Source organism: Heterodontus francisci, chromosome 37 (genome assembly GCF_036365525.1).
Source record: "Heterodontus francisci isolate sHetFra1 chromosome 37, sHetFra1.hap1, whole genome shotgun sequence".
Lineage (NCBI taxonomy): Eukaryota > Metazoa > Chordata > Chondrichthyes > Heterodontiformes > Heterodontidae > Heterodontus > Heterodontus francisci.
Window position 1 is genome coordinate 35,850,553 of NC_090407.1, and position 22,210 is coordinate 35,872,762.

Genomic DNA, 22,210 nt, shown 5'->3' on the forward strand with positions numbered 1-22,210 from the left:
TATTGATGCACTGCGAGAAGATGGCAGCAGATATGAAGCTATTGTAACTGGACAACAGCACCTGCAAGCACTAGTTGCAGCCAACAGTATCGGCACTATAACCAGGTCAAAAAGAGCAAGCAAGTTGTGTGGTAAGTGTGGTCTGTCCCACTCACGGCAAAATTGCCCTGCATTTCATGATCTGTGCAAGGCGTCTGGTACAAAAGGACACTGGGCCCACCTATGCAGGAAATCTGGCTCCAAAGACATGGCCAGAAGCCACAGCAGGTCACAGACGCACAGAAGACAGGAGCAGCAACAGGGCAACAGCAGCAAGGAGAGTGCCAGAGACCTGCACACAAAGTCCACTGCAAAACAGACCTGAGACAAGACTCAACAAGGAGTACATCTCATCAAGAAGATGAAAAGACATTCCTCATTGTGAACCTGACACATCACGTTGATGAAGTCAAACAACTGGAAGCTTTTGCCACTGTTAACATCACGTGCCCAAAGAAAGGTGGCAAATATACACTCAGAGTCAAGATTGACACTGGCGCTAGTGCAAATATCCTACCAGTCCCCGAATCCTGAAGGATATGTACCGGAGTCATTGGAAATCAATGATACAACCAATAACTGCCAAGTTATCTGCATACAACGGTTCACCCATCCCTTGCAGTTGCACACTAACAATGCAATGCAGCTATGGCAAGTCAGCATGGAAACCACAAACATTCTACCTTGTAGACATAAGCAGACCAGCAATGGCAGGACTACCAGTGTGTAAGGACATCAACATCGTGACCATCCACGAGGCCACCAAGGTACCCAATACAGCAGAAGAGACCAAGGGTACCCACATTAAGTCAGTCCACGGCATACAACAAATGCAATTCCATCAATCGACCCTCCCAGAAAGTGCAGTGTGCACATACAAGAAAAGCTTAAGCGTCAGTTAGATGACATGGAACGCAATGGCATCAGCCGTCGTGTGCATCATCATACAGACTGGTGCAGCTCAATCACGTGCGTACTGAAGAAGGATGGAGCAATCAGGGTGTGTCTAGATACGAGGCGTCTAAACTTCTCCCTAAAGAGATGCCCCCACAAGATTCCAACACGAAAGGAATTGAATCCCAAGTTCACAGGATCCACATTCTTCTCCAAGTTGGATGCTCAACATCGATATTGGTCAGTACACCTAGCTAAGGAATCTCAGGAAGTCACCACGTCCAGAACACCATTTGGAAGATACTGCTTCCAGACTACCACAGGCTTATCTGTCAGTCAAGATCTGTTCACAGCATATGGACAGAACTATAGAAAACGTGCCAGGCTGCATATGCATGGCTGATGACATTGCGGCAATGGGCAAAACCAAAGACGAACATGATCAAAATCTTTATTCACTGATGGCAGTAGCTCGTCACGAAGGGCTAGTTTTTAACAGCAAGAAGTGCCAGGTGAATTAAGTCAGATCAATTTCTTTGGCTCCATCTATTCAGGTTGTGGAATCTGTCCTGATCCAAGCAAAGTCAAAGATGTAAGGCATATGCCTACCCCACAAGACAAGGAAAACGTCCAGAGATGTCTTGGATTTTTCAACTGCTTGGCACTGTACATTCCAAATTTTTCTGACAAAGCATCATCACTGAGAGGGCTTCCAAAGAAAGGCGTTCCATTTGTGTGGCAGGAGAACCATCAGCATATGTTTGAGTCGATCAAACTAGCATTGTCAGCAGAAACCTGTACCTTGTAGTACAACGACCCTAGGAAGAAGACAATCTGGAAGTTGATGCCTCACAGAAAGGGCTAGGAGCGTGCATCCTGCAGGATGACAGACCAATTGCATCCAGGTCCAAAGGTTTATCCTCAGCACAATCCAATTACTCAAACGTAGAGTGTGAAACACTTGCTCTGGTGTTTAGAATCACAAGGTTCCACACCTACCTGTTCGGTAAGTAGTTCATTGTGGAAACTGACCACAAACCACAGGAGATGATCTGGTGCAAACCATTGACAAGTGTACCGCCTTGACTACAGAGGCTCTTAGTGAAAATACAGGGGTACGACTTCGACGTCTGCTACAAACCAGGTACCAAAATAGTTTTGGTATGCAGAGCAAATTGCCACACCCAAACAAGAAAGAAGTTCCAATGGATCTACAAGTAGACAGCATGGACATCGAGGTGGAAAATGTGCTGAAAGTCGATTTATTGCATTTTGGTCTGCACAAATGTGACCAACTACAATCAGAAACAGCCAATGACCCACAACTGAAGGTTCTGTGGAGAGTCATCATGGAAGGTTGGCCTGACACAGTGTAAGAGGTGTCAGAAACCCTCAGATGCTATTGGTCTTATAGAAATGAACTCGGTATCTCAAGAGGCGTAACCTTCACGGGAAAACAAGTGATTGTGCCCAAAGCTCCCTGAGAGGACATATTGTCACAACTTCACCAAGGTCATATGGGCATAAAGTGAACAAGACAACTGGCACAAGACACTGTTTATTGGTCAGGATCAATGGTGACATTGAAAGGTTTGTGAGGATGTACGAAGCATGCCAGAGTCACCAGACACAACAACGCAAAGAACCTCTACACCCTCATGAGATTCCATCAGCCCCTTGGTCCAAAATCGCCACTGGCCTATTTTCCGTGAATGGAGATGACTTTATCTTAGTCACCGATTATTTCTCCAAATTTCCAATTGTCAGATAAGTAAAAGACACTTCAAGCGCAGTTGTCACAGACACATTGAATACCATATTCAGTCTATTCGACGCACCTGTAGAAATCATTTCTGACAATGGGCCACAGTATATGGGCAAACCTTTCAGGGATATGTGCGCCAAATGGGGCGTAAACCATGTGACGTCCTCACCACATTACCCTCGATCTAATGGTTTCGCCGAGCGAATGGTTCGCAGTCAAAGCACTTATCCTGAAGTGTAACGACATTGAGACAAGATATTCGTGTTGCTCTGCTCCACCTCAGAGCTACACCTATGGATATGGGCTTACTGTCACCAGCAGAGATCATGTTTGGCAGACAAGTACAGACGACTCTGCCAAGCCACCATCTGTCCAAATTCTCCGAGATGCAGGAGACACGGCTCGAAAAACAGGGGGGAATGAAGATGGTGCATGACCAACACGCAGGGGCGGAACTACCTCAGCTACACGTAGGACAAAAGGTCAGGGTCATACATCCCACAATGAGAGCATGGTTACCCGTAGGAGTATCCAAAGTATTCAGTGAGCATAGGTCCTATGAGATTACAACACCTAGCGGAGTGATGTTGAGAAGGAACCATAGCCAACTAAGAGAAGTGTGCAATATGCCAATTGCAGACAGCGGACTCGAAGGAACACTCTCCGACCATGAGGGTGTAATGAGACAACAGGACGACAACCAACACAGTGACAATATGCTTGCAAACCAAAAACAGCCAAGGATGACATCCCAAGAAGATTATACCATAAGCAGATCTGGAAGAGTTGTCAAATCACTGAAACGATGGGCAGAATTTTACAGCACCACCCCCCCACCCCGACGTTGGGTGTCATGGCAGGGGGGACTGGAAAATCCCTCCGGTTGAGGCCCGTCACAGGCCTCAATGCCAGGAAGGCCCAGCCCCATATTGCCAGTGGCAGCAAGGCCTCGTGGCAGCAACCCCCCCTGCCCCGCCGTTTGGTGACAGGAGCCCCATTTAAATATTTAAATAAATGAATTGATGACTTACCCACTCCCACCGTCCATTCTGGAGCGATATTGCTGTCTGTGGCCAGCACTCCCACGCCTTCAGATACCCGGCCGGAAATCCAAGGTGGGACACTGATGGGGAGGGAGGAGCAGGTAAGATTTTCAGTGCGGGGCGGTGGGGAGGATGTGTGGTCAAATTAATTTCATTGGTCTGGGGGTGGTGGGAAGGGGTAAAGTTTAAAGTCGATGAACTTTAGTGGGGAGAGGGCAGGTAATTACTTCAATGCTTATTAGGGAGGTGGGAGAGGGTCAGGATCACTTTATTTAATTTTATACAAACTGTATTCCTTTAAATATGTAAATTATAATGTAGGGCTCAAAGCCCTTTAAAAATGGCTTCAACACCTGCGCAGGGGCCGGTCATCCCGCCCCCTTCATGTCATTGGGGGCGGGATGTGGACCGCCCTGGCCATTTAAATGAGCCGCCGTCAGTGGAAATCTAAAATCCAGCCCAATATGTGGACTATTAAGCTTCTGCACGTATCATGTTCATAATCTCTACACCAGTGTAAATAATTTTGATGTTATCGAATGTTATGTGTTTTTGCTTTTAGCATACAAGACTTATCTTTGGAAAGAAAGGGGATGTTGCATGATTGCCTTTAAGAGAGATGTCCCTTTAAGATCATATGAATTAGGAGCAGGAGTAGGCCACTTGACCCCTCGAGCCTGGTCCGCCATTCAATAAGTTCATGGCTGAACTGATTACTCCACATTTCCACCTACTCCCGATAACCTTCCACCCCCTTGCATCAGACAACATAAAGAAGGCATTGCAATCTGGGCTCAGTGAATACAGGGAATGTGGGCAGAGACAAGCACCACCCAACAGTGGGGCCACTTAATGACTCCTCCCATTTAAAATGGCTGATCTGCACCTCAGCTTCATTTAACCACCTTTGCTCTGTATCCCTTGACATCCTCCTTTGCTCACACAAATCTATTGATCTCAGTCTTGAAGCTCTAATCACCCTTACATCCATAGCATCTCGAGGGAGAGAGTTTCAGATTTCTGCTACCATTTGTGTGAAAAAGTGCTTCCTGATTTCACTCGTAATTGGCCAAGCTCTAATTTTGAGACTATATCCCCTCATACTTGATCTACACACCAGGAGAAATAGCTCCTCGATATCTACCCTATCAAGTCCTTTTAACATTTTAAACACCTTCATCATAACACTGCACAAATGTCTACACTCAGGAAAACAAGGCACATTTATGCAACCTGTCAACATAATTTAAGCCCAGTACCATTCTGGGAAATCTGTGCTTCACCGATTCCAGGCTGATATAACCTTCCTGAGGTGCTGTGCCCAGAATTGAATGCAGTGCTCCGATGGCATCCGTACAACTGAAGTATAATTTTCTTCCCTTTATGGCACAGTGGTGCAGTGGTTAGCACCGCAGCCTCACAGTTCCAGCGACCCAGGTTCAGTTCTGGGTACTGCCTGTGCAGAGTTTGCAAGTTCTCCCTGTGTCTGCGTGAGTTTCCGCTGGGTGCTCCGGTTTCCTCCCACCTCCAAAGACTTGCAGGTTGATAGGTAAATTGGCCATTGTAAATTGCCCCTTGTGTAGGTAGGTGGTAGGAGAATGGTGGGGACGGGGTAGAGAATATGGGGTTAATGTAGGATTGGTATAAATGGGTGGTTGTTGGTCGGCACAGACTCGGTGGGCCGAAGGGCCTGTTTCAGTGCTGTATCTCTAAATAAAAAAATAAAAATAAAAAAGTGTTTCAGACCCCTTGAGTTAAAGGTCAACATTCCATTAGTCTTCTTGATTGCTTTTTGTACCTTTCTACTAGCTTAAAATGATTTGTGTATTTGGATTCCCAAATTTCTCTGCTCCTCTACAGTTCCTAGTTCCTAAATGTTTTATTTAGAAATTATTGTGATTTATCAATCTTAGACCCAAAGTTGATGACCTCACACTTGCCTACATTGAACGCTATCTGTCATAGTTGTGCCCACTCACTTAATCTGTCTGAATCCCTCACTCTATCCTTAATGACAGAGTCTAATAGCTTCCCCAAAACTGATGTTAAATTGACAGGCCTCCAGTTGCCTGGTTTCTCTCTCAAATCTTCCTTAAATAATTGAAGGACATTAACAATTTTTCAATCTATCAGCGCAATAGCTGACAAAAGAGAGCTTTGAAAGATTGTAACTAACCCACCTGCAATCTCCTGGCCTGCTTCTTTTAATCCCTGGGGAAGGAAACTAGATAGTGTGAGCGAAACAAGTCGAGTAGTCACAGAATGATAGAATGTTGCAGCAGAGAATTTGTTTCTAAAGTATGTGCTGGTAATTTTTCTCCATCCGTGTCTAATCCCATTCTTTATCTCAATTCCTTCACCTATTATGGACAGTGGCCTGTAGATGGAATTAGGAACAGAGCCTAATTTACAAAAAGAGGATGTAGATTGAGTACCAAGAATGACAGCAATAATAAAAAGAAATACAGTGAGGAGGAATTAAGATCCTGATAAGGACACACCAGGTCAGAAAAAACATCTGTTTACAGATGTATTCACTCTGACTCTTTTGTACTTGCTGATTAAACAATTCTCTGTGTTCCCTGTCATGAAAATCTTATAGGCCAAATGGGAAATATTAATTTCATCAGTTGGAACCTTGCCTTAGACTTTTACTGGAAATTCTTACAAATAGCTATTTTAAAAAGTAAGCTGGCCACCACAATTTACATTTGAAACACCAAAAGATTAGACTGGAAACAACATGACTGACTCAGCTTAGCCAGAACAATGGGGTGCTCTCTGATTAAATTACCTGAAATAGCCTTATCAACATGGTCATCAGGGGTCATCGACACCCATTGACTTTAAAAAAGCCAACCCCCACCAAGTGTGACTAGACAGCTTGAGGGGTATAGCCTTGAATCTCAGAGAAGATTCCAGAAGGACCTCATTGAAACCACCAAGAGATTTGGTAATGTCATGTGACTGCTTGTGCAGCTCTGGGGAGACTGTAAGCTTTGTCAGACAGAAAACAGAGAGTAGTAACTGAAAAGCCATCCACGGAGCAGCTCTCTCTCTCATGCCCTCTCCTGTAAAGATCCAGAGAAGACCCGGCTGCAACTGGTAAAGCCTCAAGCCTACAGACCGTCACAGCCAACAACTAGGGGACAAGGATTGAACCCCTCTTCTGCCTTCCGGAGCCCTAAGAAGCAAGCCCGAAACCACACACGTGGCCCAGCGAGGACTTCAGGACTACAATCAACTGAGGACTCTGGGACTGATATACCATATTTAAATTCCATTTATTCTGGACTCTACTCCAACCACCAAATCTGTTTTCCCTCTGTAATGTATTTGTGTGTGTGACTCTCATGTGAATGTGTGCGTGAATGCGTAGCGTATTTTAATAATTTTAACTGGTTTAGAGTGTTAAGAGTAATAAACTTACATTTTTCTTGTTTAAACTCAAGAAAACCTGTCTGATTGGTTCTTTCTCAATTATATTAGAGGAACAGAAGCAAGCGCTCTCTGAGGCGGTAACACTGTGTTAAGACAGAATAAACCCTGTTGCGGTTAAACCAGAGAAGGGGAGCCTGAGACCCCTCCCTCACCTGGCCATAAAATCCCAAATAAAAAATATACACCAAACCTGAGGTTGTAACTGAAATAGATCATTTCTTCAATGTATGAGCTATGCCAGGAGTAGGTTGACTTCAGTTGGCAATTGCTGAAAGGGCTTTAATGCACTACTCCTGCCAGCCTCTCAGTCTTCAATCAATAATTTACACTCTGACTATATGTTTTCCAGCACACATCCTTTGTTCCTTAAGTCAGGGACCTTTTCTCACTTGTTGTGCTGAGTACTTTACTGGAAAAGACAAATTCCATACGGTGCCTGCATCAGCTACATAATAGAGCTCCATCAAGGTAATTATTATGAAATTACAGATGGCTCCCATGCTCTGTATTAAACATTTTGTTTGTTCTTTAGAAGTGCAATCACTAATTTATTCCAAGAAAGCCCTGTATGTGGTAGAAATCTCTGCTACAGGCCAAAAGACAGTTACCGTAATGGTTAGGTATGCTAAAGGTATATAATATGTATAGGGCAGGTGGGGTAGGGAGCAATGCAGGCGCACAATTGCACAGCTGTCCAGACTTACTGCACATGGAACACCACCAGACGTTGTCCCATTAAGTTGTGCGTCTGTGTAGTCGTGCAGCAATGTTAAAGGGGCCACGTAGTGCAATAAACAGGCCGCACACAGCAAAGGGAAATTTGAGCGAGCATTGGTAGGGAGTGTATACATTGTAATTCACAAGGTATTAAAATTATGTGGAACAGACTGGATGGACTAGAGGATCTTTTCCGGTTAGTCATTGTTCAAACGTTCATATACACAGCCAGCCTAGATCTATGATAATGATAAGGCTTATCTGACCATTAGCTCCTTCGACCTGTACCCTGTCTTTGATTTGTCATTATGCACGTCTGATATCTGGTATTGGATGAACAGGAATTTCCTCCAACTAAATATTGAGAAGACCATAGCCATTGTCTTCAGTCCCTGCCACAAAATCCATTCCCTAGCCACAGACTCCATCCCTCTTCCTGGCAACTGTCTGAGGCTGAAACAGACCATTCGCAACTTAAGTGTCTTACTTGATACTAAGGTGAGCATCTGACAACATATCTGCACCATCGCCAAGACTACTTACTTTCACCTGCGTAAATTGCTTGGCTCCACCCCTGCTTCAGCTTACCTGGGGCTGAAACCGTTATTCTTTCCTTTGTTACCTCCAGACTGGAGGATTTCAATGCTCTCCACTTAGCCTCCCATTTTCCACCCTATATAAACTTGAGCTCATCCAAAACTTTGCTACCTGTATCCTAACTTACACCAAGTTTTGCACAAGCATTCCCCCTGTGCTCGCTAATCTACACTGGTACCCAGTCCAGCAACACCTCAATTCTAAAATTCCTATCCTTGTTTTCAAATCCCTCCACGGCCCCACCGCCCCCCCATGTCTGTAATCTCCTCCAGCTCTTACAACCCTCCAAGATACCTGCACTGCTCCAATGCTGGCCTCTTGCGAATCCTTGATTATAATCTTTCCACCATTCACAGCCATGCATTCAGCTGCCAAGGACCTACGCTCTGGAACTGCCTCCCTAAACCCCTCCTCCTCTCTAAAAAGACTTGAATTAATATAGCACCTTTCATGGCCACCTGATGTCTCAAAGCGCTTTACAGCCAATGAACTACTTTTGAAGTAAATTCATTATTGTAATGTAGGAATCTTGGCAGCCAACTTTCACACAACAAGCACAAACAGCAATGTTACAATGGCCAGATAATCTCTTTTTTTTGTGCTGTTGATTGAGCATTATATTTTGGTCAGGACACCAGGGATACCTCCCCTGCTCGTCTTTGAAATAGTGCCATGAGATCTTCTGCATCTATCTGACAGAGCAGACAGGGCCTCTGTTTAACATCTCATCTGAGAGGATGGCATCTCCAGCAGTCCAGCACTCCCTCAATACTGCATTGGAGTGTCAGTCTTGATATTTCTGCTCAAGTCCTGGTGTGGGACTTGAACACCGAACCTCATGACTCAGAGGTGATTGCGACCAACTGAGCCACAGCTAACATTCCACCTCTCTTTTGCCCTTTAAGACGCTCCTTAAAACCTAGCTGTTTGATCAAGCTATTGGTCATCTGTCCGACTATCTCCTTATGTGTTTTGGTGGCAAATGTTGTTTGATAATACTCCTGTGAAGCGGCTTGGAGCATTTTAACGCTGTTAAAGTCACTATATAAATGCAACTTGTTGTTGTTGCTATGATATCACCTGAGCCTATTTGAGGGCTACTTCTCCTCAGCTGTGGCCCAGGCACAGTCATTGCCCATTGCACCTCTTGGCTTTGCAGCCTGCTCAACTGTGGGTTCTTTACTGTGCTGCTATCTCTCTCATAGTAACATAGGAACAGAGTAGGCCATTTAGCCCCTTGAGCCTGTTCCGTCATTCAATGAGATCATGGCTGATCTGTGACCTAACTCCATATAACTGCCTTTGCCCCATATCTCTCAAAACTTTTGGTTAACAAAAATCTATCAATTTAAATTTTAAAATTTACATTTGATCTAGCATCAATTGCTGTTTTTGGAAGTGTTCCAAACTTCTAGCACCCTTTGTGTGTAGAAGTGTTTCCTAATTTTACTTCTGAATGGTCTGGCTCTAATTTTTTGATTATGCCCCTAGTCTTAGAACCCCCAACCAACAGAAATAGTTTCTCTCTATCTACCCTATTTGTTCCCCTTAATATCTTGAAAACTCCAATCAAATCACCCCTTAACCTTCTAAATTCCAGGGAATTTGACCCTAACTTGTGTAATCACTCCTTGTAATTTAACCCTTGGAATCTAGGTATCATTCTGGTAAATCTATGCTGCACTCCCACCAAGGTCAATGTACCTTCTTAAGATGTTGTGCCCAGAATTGCTCACAGTAATCCAGGGGCTGGATTTTGTTCTCCTCTCGACGTCGGGCTCCGTGGTGCAGGGGTGGGGGGGCAGAAGATTGGAGCAGCAGCAGCCCGCCATGGAACCCGACGCTAGGATTGCCAAGCTCGATCTTCCTGGTGGCGGGGAAGCTCCATGGTGGGCCCTCCACTGCTCTGTAACGAGACCCGACTTTACATATTTAAATTAGCTGTTTGCATTAATTAAAATCTAATCTGCAGCGATCTTACCTGCAGTTCCGGATCTTCAGCACAACAGGTGGCACTCACGTGCCTTCACTTTCCCATCCAGTGAAAGCAGGTGCCACCGAGGTAGGGAAGGGGAGAACTCTGCATTTTTAGTGTAGTGGGGATGTGGGGGGAGGAAGGGGTGAACTCTGCACTGAGTGCAGTTGGCGGGAGAAGGGGTTGTTGCATTCAAGTTAGGAGGGTCAAAGGGATTCCATCTTTGCCCTCTCCTTGTTTGACCACAACAGGTTTAATTCTTTCTTAAAGTGGATGTACTGGCAAATGCAGTAGTTGTTTTATTACTTACTTGCTATGATCATACAAAACCAATTGGATAGGTTTTCTTGATTTTAACAAAGAAAGAGGTTAACATTATTGTACCTAAACCAAACTAATGAAAATAATAAACTATATGCCAACTTTCACTCACACACACACACTAGAGGCTTACACACACACAAATAGGTTACAGAGTGGAGAAAGGTAATTCAGTTGAGTTCGAGTCCATAGAAAAAAGGGGTATACAGTCCATGGCAGTTGATGATTTAGCTGGCTTCTGGCTGATTTCGGTGGAGGCTTTTAGTTTGAAGAGATAGATAGCTGGTTCAGTAGATTTTTTGGAGACAGAGATACGGATGATTTCCTCCAATGGGGTTTTTGATTATAGCAGCAGTATGCAGAGGTGGTCAGTCAACAGGCAGGATTTGAAAGCTTTCAACCTGGAATGGTGAGAGAGAGAGAGAACCCCACCCGAGTCTCCACGTGTCAGAGACCAGAAGCCTCCTCTTCTCTCTGCTGCAGAAAGACACAAGCTTAAAGCCACAGATGGGGAGGGGCTTGTCACATGACAGTCAATGGTTTAAACATAGCAGCTAGCAGTATTTCTCTCTTGCTAAACAGAACAGATAGTTTCCTTAAACTTCCTGTGTCTTGGTTCTTGCTGGGAAATGAGCAGACATTTCGTCTCCCTCCTCACAGTCCTTGCAATGTGGTGTTGCAAATCAAGTGACCATCCTAAGCTGCCAGCAAAGTCATCCTTTTAGCTGTTCTTTTTCAAATGGCTTTTAAAAATATATAAATTCAGATTTCCCGGTCAGTGGGTTAAAGAAAATTATCATTCAACAAAGCAAGTCGGCATGACACCTCCCCACCATGCAAAATGAAATGTGATGACAGGAACATTTCATTACGAGGTGGCAAACTAAAAAGAAACTGTACACACACACTCATCAGTCTCACTCATCGCCATACTCTGGTTTAATTTTTTTTATCCGGGTTGGTTTGGTGCAGAGCCATACCCGAGATAAAGCTTCAGCTATCACATTGTGGATAATCTTTAGGTGGCTCCAATGAAAAAGCCTTGCATTATGGGTTTTGAATTTCTCTACAAAGATCGAAGGATTGTGGTCTGTATAAGCTAAGGTCTCTCTATATCCATTTTGGACATATACATCAAAATGTTTGAGAGCCAGCAATAATCCCAGGGCTTCTTAATCTCTAGTAGAGTATCTCCTTTAATGTTTGTTTATTTTTTAGAGAAATACCCAACAGGTTTCTCAATGCCTAACTCATTGTCTTGGAGCAGGACGGCACCTACCCCTAGGTCACTGGCATCTACTGCCACTTTAAATGGATTGTTAAAGTTTGGAGGTGCCAGCACCGGTTTGTTGGTTAGATGGCTTTCAGCCTCTCGAATGCTGTTTGGCACCTCCCTGACCACACTACCTTTGCTTTTTTATATACTAAGTCTGTGAGTGGGGCGGCTGTAGTGATAAAGTTAGGGACAAACCTGCAATAAAACACACATATCCCCAAAAATTGCCTTATTTCCCATTTGGTCATGGGAATGGGACTGTCCATCAGCGCTTGTACATTTGCTTCTCCAGGCAGCACTCGCCCTTGACCCACAATATGCCCGCGGTAATTTACTTGAGCTTTAGTGAACTCTCTCTTTGTGCGATTTACCACAAGGTCAGCCGCCTGTAACCTTCGGAAGAGGGTTTCTAACTGATCTAGGTGGTTCCCCCTGTTGTCACCATACACTAACGGATCTTCCAAGTACACTACACGGTTGGGCAGGCCAACCACTACCTGGTTCACCAGACTTTGGAAGGTGGCTGGGGCATTTCTTAATCCAAAGGGCATCATCTGGCACTGGAATAAGCCGTCTGCAGTGACAAAAGTCAAGATCTTTAGCTCGGGTGGTTAAGGGAACCTGCCATTACCCTTTTCACAAGTCTATCGGTTATGTAGTTGGCATTTCCTTCTCTATACAGGCTGCCAGGTGGGGAATTGGGTAGGAATCAGCTCTGGTCACTGCATTAATCTTTCTGTGATCAATACAGGGCCTTATTGAGCCATCGGGTTTGGGCACCAGCACAATTGGGGAACTCCAGCTGTTCTAACTGGGCTCTATCAGCTTGTGCTCCAGCATATACTGAATTTCCTCCCAAACCTGGGTCAGTTTCCTGGGTCCTTGGAGATAGGGATTTAATTTTATGGGAGGGCTCTCTCCTACATCTACATCATGTAGAGTTAGGATTATACACTCTGGTGTGTCCCTGCAAATCCCTTAAAGTGCTGTGAGCAGCCTTGGTAGGTCTCCTCTCTGTTCTGCATTTAAATAGGAGAATATGGTGTCTAATTTCCTTAAAATTTCCATGTTAGCTAACTGGACAGTAGGGGGTTCGATTTGGGAATCCCCCCCGCCCTCTGTCATTGAACTCATCGTCATTGTCCATTTCACCCTCCTCTTTCATGACTGCCAGGCAGACTTGTTCTTGTTTTTCCCCTTCCCAGCTGTGATACCATTTTAACATGTTGATGTGGCACAGCCTTTGCTTTTTCCTACAATCTGGGTTGTCAATTATATAATTCACCTGACTAATTCACTTTACTACTCTGGACGGACCACTGAACTGGGATTTCAATGGTTCTCCCTGTATTGGTAATAGCACTAACACATGGTCTCCGGGCTGAAATGTTCTGGCCTTGGCATGTTTATCCACCTGCCTTTTCATAGTTGTCTGGGAGGTTTTTAGGTGTTCCTGAGCCACCGCACAGGCTCTCGTGAGCCGTTCTCGGAATATGGAGATGTGGTCTAACAGGGAAGATGTGTCCCTGGGTCCCAAAAACCTCTCCTTGATTAGTTTTAGAGGACCTCTCACCTCATCCATAAACTAATTCAAAGGGACTAAAGCCAGTGGACTCATTGGGTGTGTCCCTGGTAGCAAACAGAAGAAATACCAGCCCTTTGTCCCAGTCATGGGGGTACTCATAGCAGTATGCTCTGATCATTGTCTTTAGGGTCTGGTGGTACCGCTCCAAAGCCCCTTGAGACTGTGGGTGGTAGGCTGAGGACTTTAGCTGGGTTGTGCCCAGATTACCCAGGACCTTTTGAAAAATACTGGACATATAATTTGTGCTCTGATCTGACTGGCTCTCAGTTGGCAGCCCATATTGGGTGAAGAATTGGGTTAGCCCCTCCACCACTACCTTGGCCGAGATAGTTCTTAGAGGGCCTCTGAGAATCGGGTAGCCACATCCATAATAGCGAGAAGAAACTTTTTCTTTACAGCAGGGGCCTCACTCAATCTACCAGCACTTTGCTGAACAGTTCCCCAAAAGCCAGTATGGGAATTGGGGTGCAGGTTTTATTGCATGTTGAGACTTCCTCACAATCTGGCATGTCGGGCAAGTCTTACAGAACTCCACTACATCCTTGTGGAGTTGGTGCCAACGAAAATACTGTCTTATGCGGGCTTGTGTTTTTCTGATACCGACATATCCAGTCATTGGAATCTCGTGGGCTATTCTCAATATTTCCCTACAGAACCTGAGCAGCACCATTACCTGGTGAACTACTGTCCACTCTTTGTCTACAGGCCTGTGAGGAGGTCTCCACTTCCTCATCAGTACCTCATTCTTTAAATAGTAGCATTCTGGAACTCCCTCTGCTTCAGCTTCAGTTTGGTCAGTCTGTGCTAAATTTTTTAACCCTGGGTCGGCTTGCTGAGCCTTGACCAAGGAAGACCTGTTTAACCCATCCTTTGGGTCCTCTAACTTCTCAAAGAAGGTTTCAGATAACCAGACAGTCAGGTCATCTGTCTTCAGTGCCAGTTCAGCCTCCTCTGACAGTCTTGGTTCTTGCTGGGAAATGAGCAGACATTTTGTCTCCCTCCTCACAGTCCTTGCAATGTAGGATATGGTGTTGCGAGTTAGGTGGTCATCCTAATCTGCCAGCAAAGTCATCCTTTTAGCTGTTCTTTTTTAAATGTCTTGCAAACAAAATATAAATTCAGATCTCCAGTTAATGGATTAAAGGAAATTATCATTCAACAAAGCAAGTTGGTGTGACAGGGTCAAATCTACAGTGGTAGTATAGTTGTGGGGGAGACGGGCAAATATGTATTTTTGGTGTGGTGGTGGGGGGGGTGGGGGGTGCAGGGAGCGATGGGGAAAACTCTGCAGTTCCTTCGCCGAGCTGGCAGCATTTGAAAAATGGCTCCAGTGCCTGCGCAAAAACAGTTGACACTGTTCATGGTGCCGCCGAGACCATCCCGCCACGTGACTGGGTGCGGGGGTAGCCGCTCCGCATCTGATAATGAGCCGCTGAACTCAAGATCGCGGTGATGTGGCAACGTGCGGCCCATGCGTGCCAGCTGATATTTTTTCGCCCACTGCCACTCCCAGCGACGTGACTACAAGATTCAGCCCCAGGTGTGGTCTAACCTGGGTTTTGTCTAGCTGTAGTATAACTTCCATCTCCTTGTACTCTATTCCTCAAGATATAAATTAAGCATTCCATTAGCATTTTTGATGATTTTCTGTAACTGTTCTTGACATTTTAATGAGCTATGTACCTGGATCTCCAAGTCTCTTTGGACCGCCACTGTTTCCAGCTTTTCACCATTTAGAGAGTATCCTATTCTATCCTTTTTAGGTCCAACGTGAATGGCCTCACATTTGCCTACATTGAAATCAATTTGCCACAGTTTTCCCCATTCATGTAATCAACTCATATCTATTTATAATTTTGTTTCCATCTACACCCCGTACAATGCCTCCTATCTTTGTGTCATCAGCAAATTTGGATATGTGGCTTTCTATCCCGTCGTGCAAGTCATTAATAAATATGGTGAATAGTTGAGGCCCCAAGACAGATCCTTTACAGATGCCACTAGCCATGTCCTGACAATTAGTGTACCGACAAATTACCCCTACTCTCTGTCTCCTGCCACTTGACTAATTTGCTAACCAGGTCAATAATTTGCCTTCAATTCTATGGGCTTCAACTTTAGTTAACAGTCTCTTATGAGGGACATCATCAAATTTCTTCTGGAAGTCCATATAGATAACGTCCATAGACAAACCCTGGTCTGCTACTTTAGTCACCTTTTCAAAAAATTCAATCAGGCTCAATAGGCATGACCTACCCTTTACAAATCCATGATCTCTCTGATCAGCTGAACATTTTGAGGGGGTTAAGTAACCTTTTCCTTATTTATAGACTCTAGCTATTTCCTGACAACAGATGTTCGGCTAACTGGCCTATAATTCCCTGGTTTCCCTCTGTCACCTTTATTAAATAGCAAAGTGATAAGCACAATTTTCCAATCTAAAGGAACGATTCCGGAATTGAGAGAACTTTGGAAGATTATAGTTAGGGCATCTTCAAAGTTCCCACCTACCTCCTTTAAAACTCTGAGATGGATGCCATCTGATCCTGGGGACTTGTCACTCTTCAGTGTCATTATTTTCTTCCTTGCTGTTATTTTGCTTGCAGTTTTGATAAGTTACCAAACCTGATTCAATATTAGTTTCCTTGGGATGGCCGGCATGCTGACCTCTGCCTCTACCATACTCTCTTTCTTGATTGGCAGCAAAGTAAGCAGAATATTATTCGGAAAGACATCCCAGTTCCATGCAGTAGGCAAGAGGCCTCACTAAAAGAAAGCTACTTAACACAACCATTGCTCTGAGAAAAAAAATTTAAATAATTTTGTGTGCAAAGTCATACTTTTTAAATTACTGGTTGGGGCCATAGTGCTTGTGACTGGAAAGCCTTTAGAGTTTGGCTATAAAACTTTTGCTTAAACTACTTGTAAAACACTTTAATCCATATCAGTTGGTTTGACGACGAGAAAGTATACCTTTCCATTAAAGTATTTTCATCTGTTTTTATTCACTGATCAAGAAGAAAGATTGGAACATGATCATTTATTCATTCCGAATTCTAGCCTAGGTACACCAAGTTATGAAACTCTGCCTGATCATTTTAGGATCACGTCCCTTGAGATGAACAGATAGACACTTGCACCAGAGCCTGATGACACGTTTGTCCAGAATCAAGGTGTGATGTGCTTTCCCAAGTTGTGCGACTCACTTCTTTGATCTCCACAAACTTCTTGACATTTGCTCTATCATTGAAATGACTGCTTAGATTGCTTTCTCTGTACAAGCAAAAGCCTTTTGCGACCTTAAGCAAGAATGACAGGCCTCAAGGAAGCTCTCACAGGAACACGACAAAGACAATGTGCAAGGAAATCAGATGCTGACTCTTGACTCAGATCAGAGCAACAGAATACGAGTGAAAGGCTTCTGATAGTAAAACCGGCCCATGTATTTGTTCAAACCTGACCAAGATTTATCCAGCAAACCTTTACCAGCAAATTACTTTCAAATCAACATGGCTCGAGAAAGTGGTCGTAAATGCTTCCTAATTCAATGCAACATTTAAACAATATTTTAAACAAGTTATCCCACAAGTAGATCTAAGATTTTCTTTGACAACTGACATTCATAAGAGCATAAGAAACAGGAGCAGGAGTAGGCCATTCAGCCTTTCTAGCCCATTTTGCCATTCAATGAGATCATGGCTGATCTACTCCTTCAACACCATTTTCCTGCACTATCTCCATATCCCTTGATATTTTTAATATGTAGAAATCTATCGATCTCAGTCTTGAACATACTCAACAACTGAGCCTCCACAGCTCACTGGGACAGAGAATTCCAAAGATTCACCAACCTGAGTGAAGAAACTCCTTCTCAGCTCAGTCCTAAATGGCCTGCCCCTTATTCTGAGACTGTGTCCCCGTTTCTAGACCCCCAATCCAGGGGCAACATTTTTCTTGCATCTACCTTGTCGAGCCCTGTAAGAATTTTGTATGTTGGAATGAGATCACCTCTCATTCTTCTAAACTCCTGTCATTTTTTTTTTGCAGTGCACAAGCTCTTTACATATTTTGTGCAGCCGCACACATGTGATAACAAAGGGGCCGACTTGTACTCGACCTGTGTGGGGATTTAAAGGCTGCTGTGTGGCCATGCAGTTGAAAGGGATCATTATTGATGACATGCAGCTCCACCTCTCCACCCCTCTTAACCCTTCCACTACCTTTGTATTGTCGGACTGCCTATCAAAGGTTCAGTCATGATGAGCTACACTTCCACCTAAAGATTGCGAACAGTGAAATCATCCTGTTTGCAACCCCTCCCACCAATAATCTAGCTATAATTTCGATCCTTCTCTCTGGCCACTCTCTCAGCCTGAACTAAACAGGCCATAACTGCAGCAAGCTATTCGATCCTAGGTTGGATTTCCGACTCTTTGGCTCATATGGAGGTGGAGAGAGCATAAAATTGGGAGGTTCCGCCGTCATCCGGCCTCTGCCAAAATTTAGTTCCGAGCAGGAAGGCCTGTGAACGGCCTTCCTGCCCCACCACCAATTGAGACCCTTAACTGGGCAATTAACCCGCTAATTTAGGGGCCTCTTCCCACTGCAGCCGCAATTAGCCATGTGGCGGGTGGCCCTATCGCCGCACGGGAAGCTCGTCATGAAAAACTGTGCGGGCTGCTTCCCTGCTCCGGGGGGTGGTGGCAGTGTGGAGGATCCCTCATTAAAAAGCATTTAGTGCCTGAACGAGGGACCCGGCATCGGGAAGAGGGGTTCCAGCTGAGGGCCACCCCCTGCCTTTGCTGCCGAACAACCCCTTCCGCCCCCACCACCCCCTCCCGCTCTGACCTACTTGAGACCTGGTTCCAGCGACGCTCCTCGGCCTCAGGTAAGTGCACCTGCAGCAGCAGCCACCGCCTCTGCATTGGCGCTGCAGCTGCTGACCTCTGATTGACCGTCAGCTCTATAAGGGAAGGACTTGCGGTGACAGGGTCCTTGATCCTGTGGAAGGCCCCCCCCTGCCCACTTAAATGCCTGATTGGCACTAAATTCAGTGGGCCTTCCAGCGAAGAAGCAACACGGGGATCTTGGTGTCGGTTTCTCTGGACATTGAGACCCCCGCCGCCAGGATAAAATTCCCCTCCATATCTTCACCAGCGCAAAAACTTTGACTTCTAACAATGCCCACCTCCACCCACCTTAAGCCACCTACCGCTGAAATCCTCCTCCAATCTTTCTCACCTCCAAACTTGACTGTTCCAATGCTCTCTTGACTGACCTCACATTCTCCATAAACCTGATCATTTGGCTTGATACTGGAATATAAAATAAATTATAGCATGGCCTCTAACCTGCTCACATCTAGGGAGTGTGTTTCTTCTAGATACAATTAATGGCCCACCAAAGGGTTAAGTTATTTCAATTATGACCTCTGAACAGAAAAACACAAAGAGCTTTCTCCTCTGTTTTGAGATTGAGAGTGATGTGTAAGGTTGTCAGGCCTCACTGATACCCATGTGAGACAGAGGAGTTATTATTAAGATGAATGTCTTTTCAGCAACTCCTCTCACAGTTCCAGACTTGGCAAGAGACAGGATTCTATATTAAACTGACCAGAATGCATTCGTGTAGAAAGTGCTTTCAGACCAAAAAGAATTGGGCATAGTCTGCAAATTTCAGTCTGTACTTTGCTGGCTCTAACTCAAAGTGTAATGCTCGACTTTTAATTGCCTAGAAATTGAACACAACTTAATATAAAAATAGACTACACTCCAGATTTATTCAAAATCACTATTCAAGGCTCTGGCAACTTTGTCCTACAGGTGACCTATTGTGCTTTTAAGGCTCTCCACCTATTTCAATATGCTCATTTCTAACAATATTCAATGTTCAAATAGAAGCATAAACACGTTATGATGCACTTGGTAAACGGAACAGTTCCATCTCTTGAGACACCACTGCTCGGGTGGCATTATTTATTTACTTATTCAAGGTACTTTGTTTGAATTTCAAGTTGGTAGATTGAGCGTACTCCTGCTAATTGCTGCTCAGGTCCCTCGTTCCTCCCGACTTTAGGAAGCAGACAGCACAGAGTTCAACCAATGAAACACCTAATTTTCCAGAAAAATTGCAAGGGAAATAACTATGCTTTAAAGGGAATTTCAATACATTCTGAGGGGCTGGTGAATTTCTAAGGGATAAGGAGGTTTACATCATTTGCACTATTGCTTCAGATTTCCCAGAGTTGTTCCACTACAGTTCACTCTCAGAGCATTTAACACCTTAAAAACTATTAATCTAGATTTAGAACTCATATATATACATATAATGTGTATTATATATATTATAGATTGTCACAGAACCATATTTATTTTCTTCTCGGATTAAAACAGTGTGCCTTTAAGACAGGGAGAGAAGTTTTGGATTTCTGAGGCACAGTGTGCCAGCTGCACCTGCTCCCAGGTCACAGCAGGAGAGAGAGGTCACATGATGTACTGTAACAATTTAACTATGTGGAAAAAACAGAAAAAACAGTTTTGAGAGACTCACCAGCGAAGCGTGCTACTGAAGAAAAGAGTTGTCTATTTCTCTCAGCAGGAATTCTACAATGAGCTCCCAGCCAAGCTAATTGACTAAGGAGGAAAAAAAACCCTTTGAAGAGACCATTTGTATTGCTGGAGTAAAGTTTTGACTGAGAGACTGTCGGTTTTAAAATTCGAGTGGACCCATTGCTACACGCCTTGTTTAAACTTACTTACTTTAAACTTACTGTTTGATGCCTGCTACAGCCAAAGTGCTTTGAATGCCTATCTACTGAAGGACTGTTTCATCAGAGCCATGTGAAGACTTTGAGAGGTATTTGACTATTTTCACACTAGGATACCTCACCCATCAGGAAGGTAACCCACAAAGACTTGCTTATTGATTTATTCTTAAGATACAGCTTTTAAAAAAAACACCACTTTGGAAACTGGTTAACTTTTAATTTTTGGGTGCATGTGTGTGAATGGGGGATTTAGGTTAAAGTAAGAAGTGCTAAGGTCTTTCGACATAGGTTTATCTTAATAGTGTCTAAGATTTAGTGTTTAATAAATAGTTAATTTGCTGTTGTCTAAAGATACCTGATTTGCTCTGTTTTATTCTGGGGGTTACCAGAGTGTTTAATTTGGCTGTTTTCCAGTTGGGTGGGAAACTTTATATAATATATTGTGACCTGTGGAGTGATGAGACTGAATTGACAGTGCGTTGCTCCCTCCTCGGTCGTAACAAGATATATATGTTTATATCTATATGGTGAAATATAAGAGGAGGGGAATTCTTCCTGGTGTTCTGGCCAATATTTATCCATCAGCCACATTCACTAAAACAGATGGCCTTGTCATAATCACATTGCTGTTAGTGGGAGCTTGCTCTGTGCAAATTAACTGCTGCATCACTATATTACAACAGTGTCTCCACCTCAAAAGTTCTTCATTGGTTGTAATGCGCTTTGTGATGTTCTGAGCTCCTGAAAGGCGCTATATAAATGCAAGTCTTTTTAAAAATGATTTAAACATTAATGCATCCTTCGTAGTCCCATCTTCAGGCTAATAGATTCGTAGGGCCTGTGTCAGCTGCTGCTCAGATACCAACTTTCCCTAAGCTTTAGGAGGCAGTATTCCTTGCATTGTTGTGAATTCCTGTGACGCTAATTCAAAGTAAAATACTTAGTCATGTAAACCATACAGCAGCTGTAGGCTATCCCCTTCCAAGGATGAGCTACTTAACCCTTGTGGCTCAGAGGCTTATTCTGGATATCAATGACTTAATGTATACTTTAGAAACATAGAAACATTGAAAATAGGAGCAGGAGTAGGCCATTCAGCCCTTCGAGCCTGCTCCACCACTCATTATGATCACGGCTGATCATCCAACTCAGTAACCTGATCCCGCTTTCCCCCCATAGTGCGTTACTAGCAACACCTTTATTAACCCAACTCCTTTAGCATATAAATCGGTATCAATGTAGAAATACTGATACAAATATCTGCTGATGTATACTCACAATCCGGTTGCTTGGTTTCTTGAGAGGCAGACAAGATTGGGTGGTTGGACCACCCGTTCTGTAACTCGCGTTGATAGCTGACCAGGCTACCCCCTCTTCCGACTGCAGCCCCGAGTCTCCCGCACATCTGGCTCTTATGCCCTTCTGCCGGACCTGCATAACTACATTTGCAGTGATGCTGCTTTCCCAATGGCACAGTGCTTTCAGCCTCAAGATACCTCCCCAATGAGATGATATGTCCTTGAGGTCATCGCAGCTGCCCACATTCTGATTGCAGCATTCAAACCATGCTGGGCAGGTCCTTTGTTCCAGGGTTCTGCGTGTGTAGGGGCAGTTTGACTCATTTCTGCCTACGTACCTGGGCATGTTCCCTCTCTTCTGATCCTTGTCCACAACCTTACCCTCCCCCGTCAGCCCTCAGTCCACCAAGCGACCATCTTGTGTTATACTAAAAATACATTATCCAATCTCTAATATGACGTTTGGTACAACTTCTACAAAGAAAACAACACA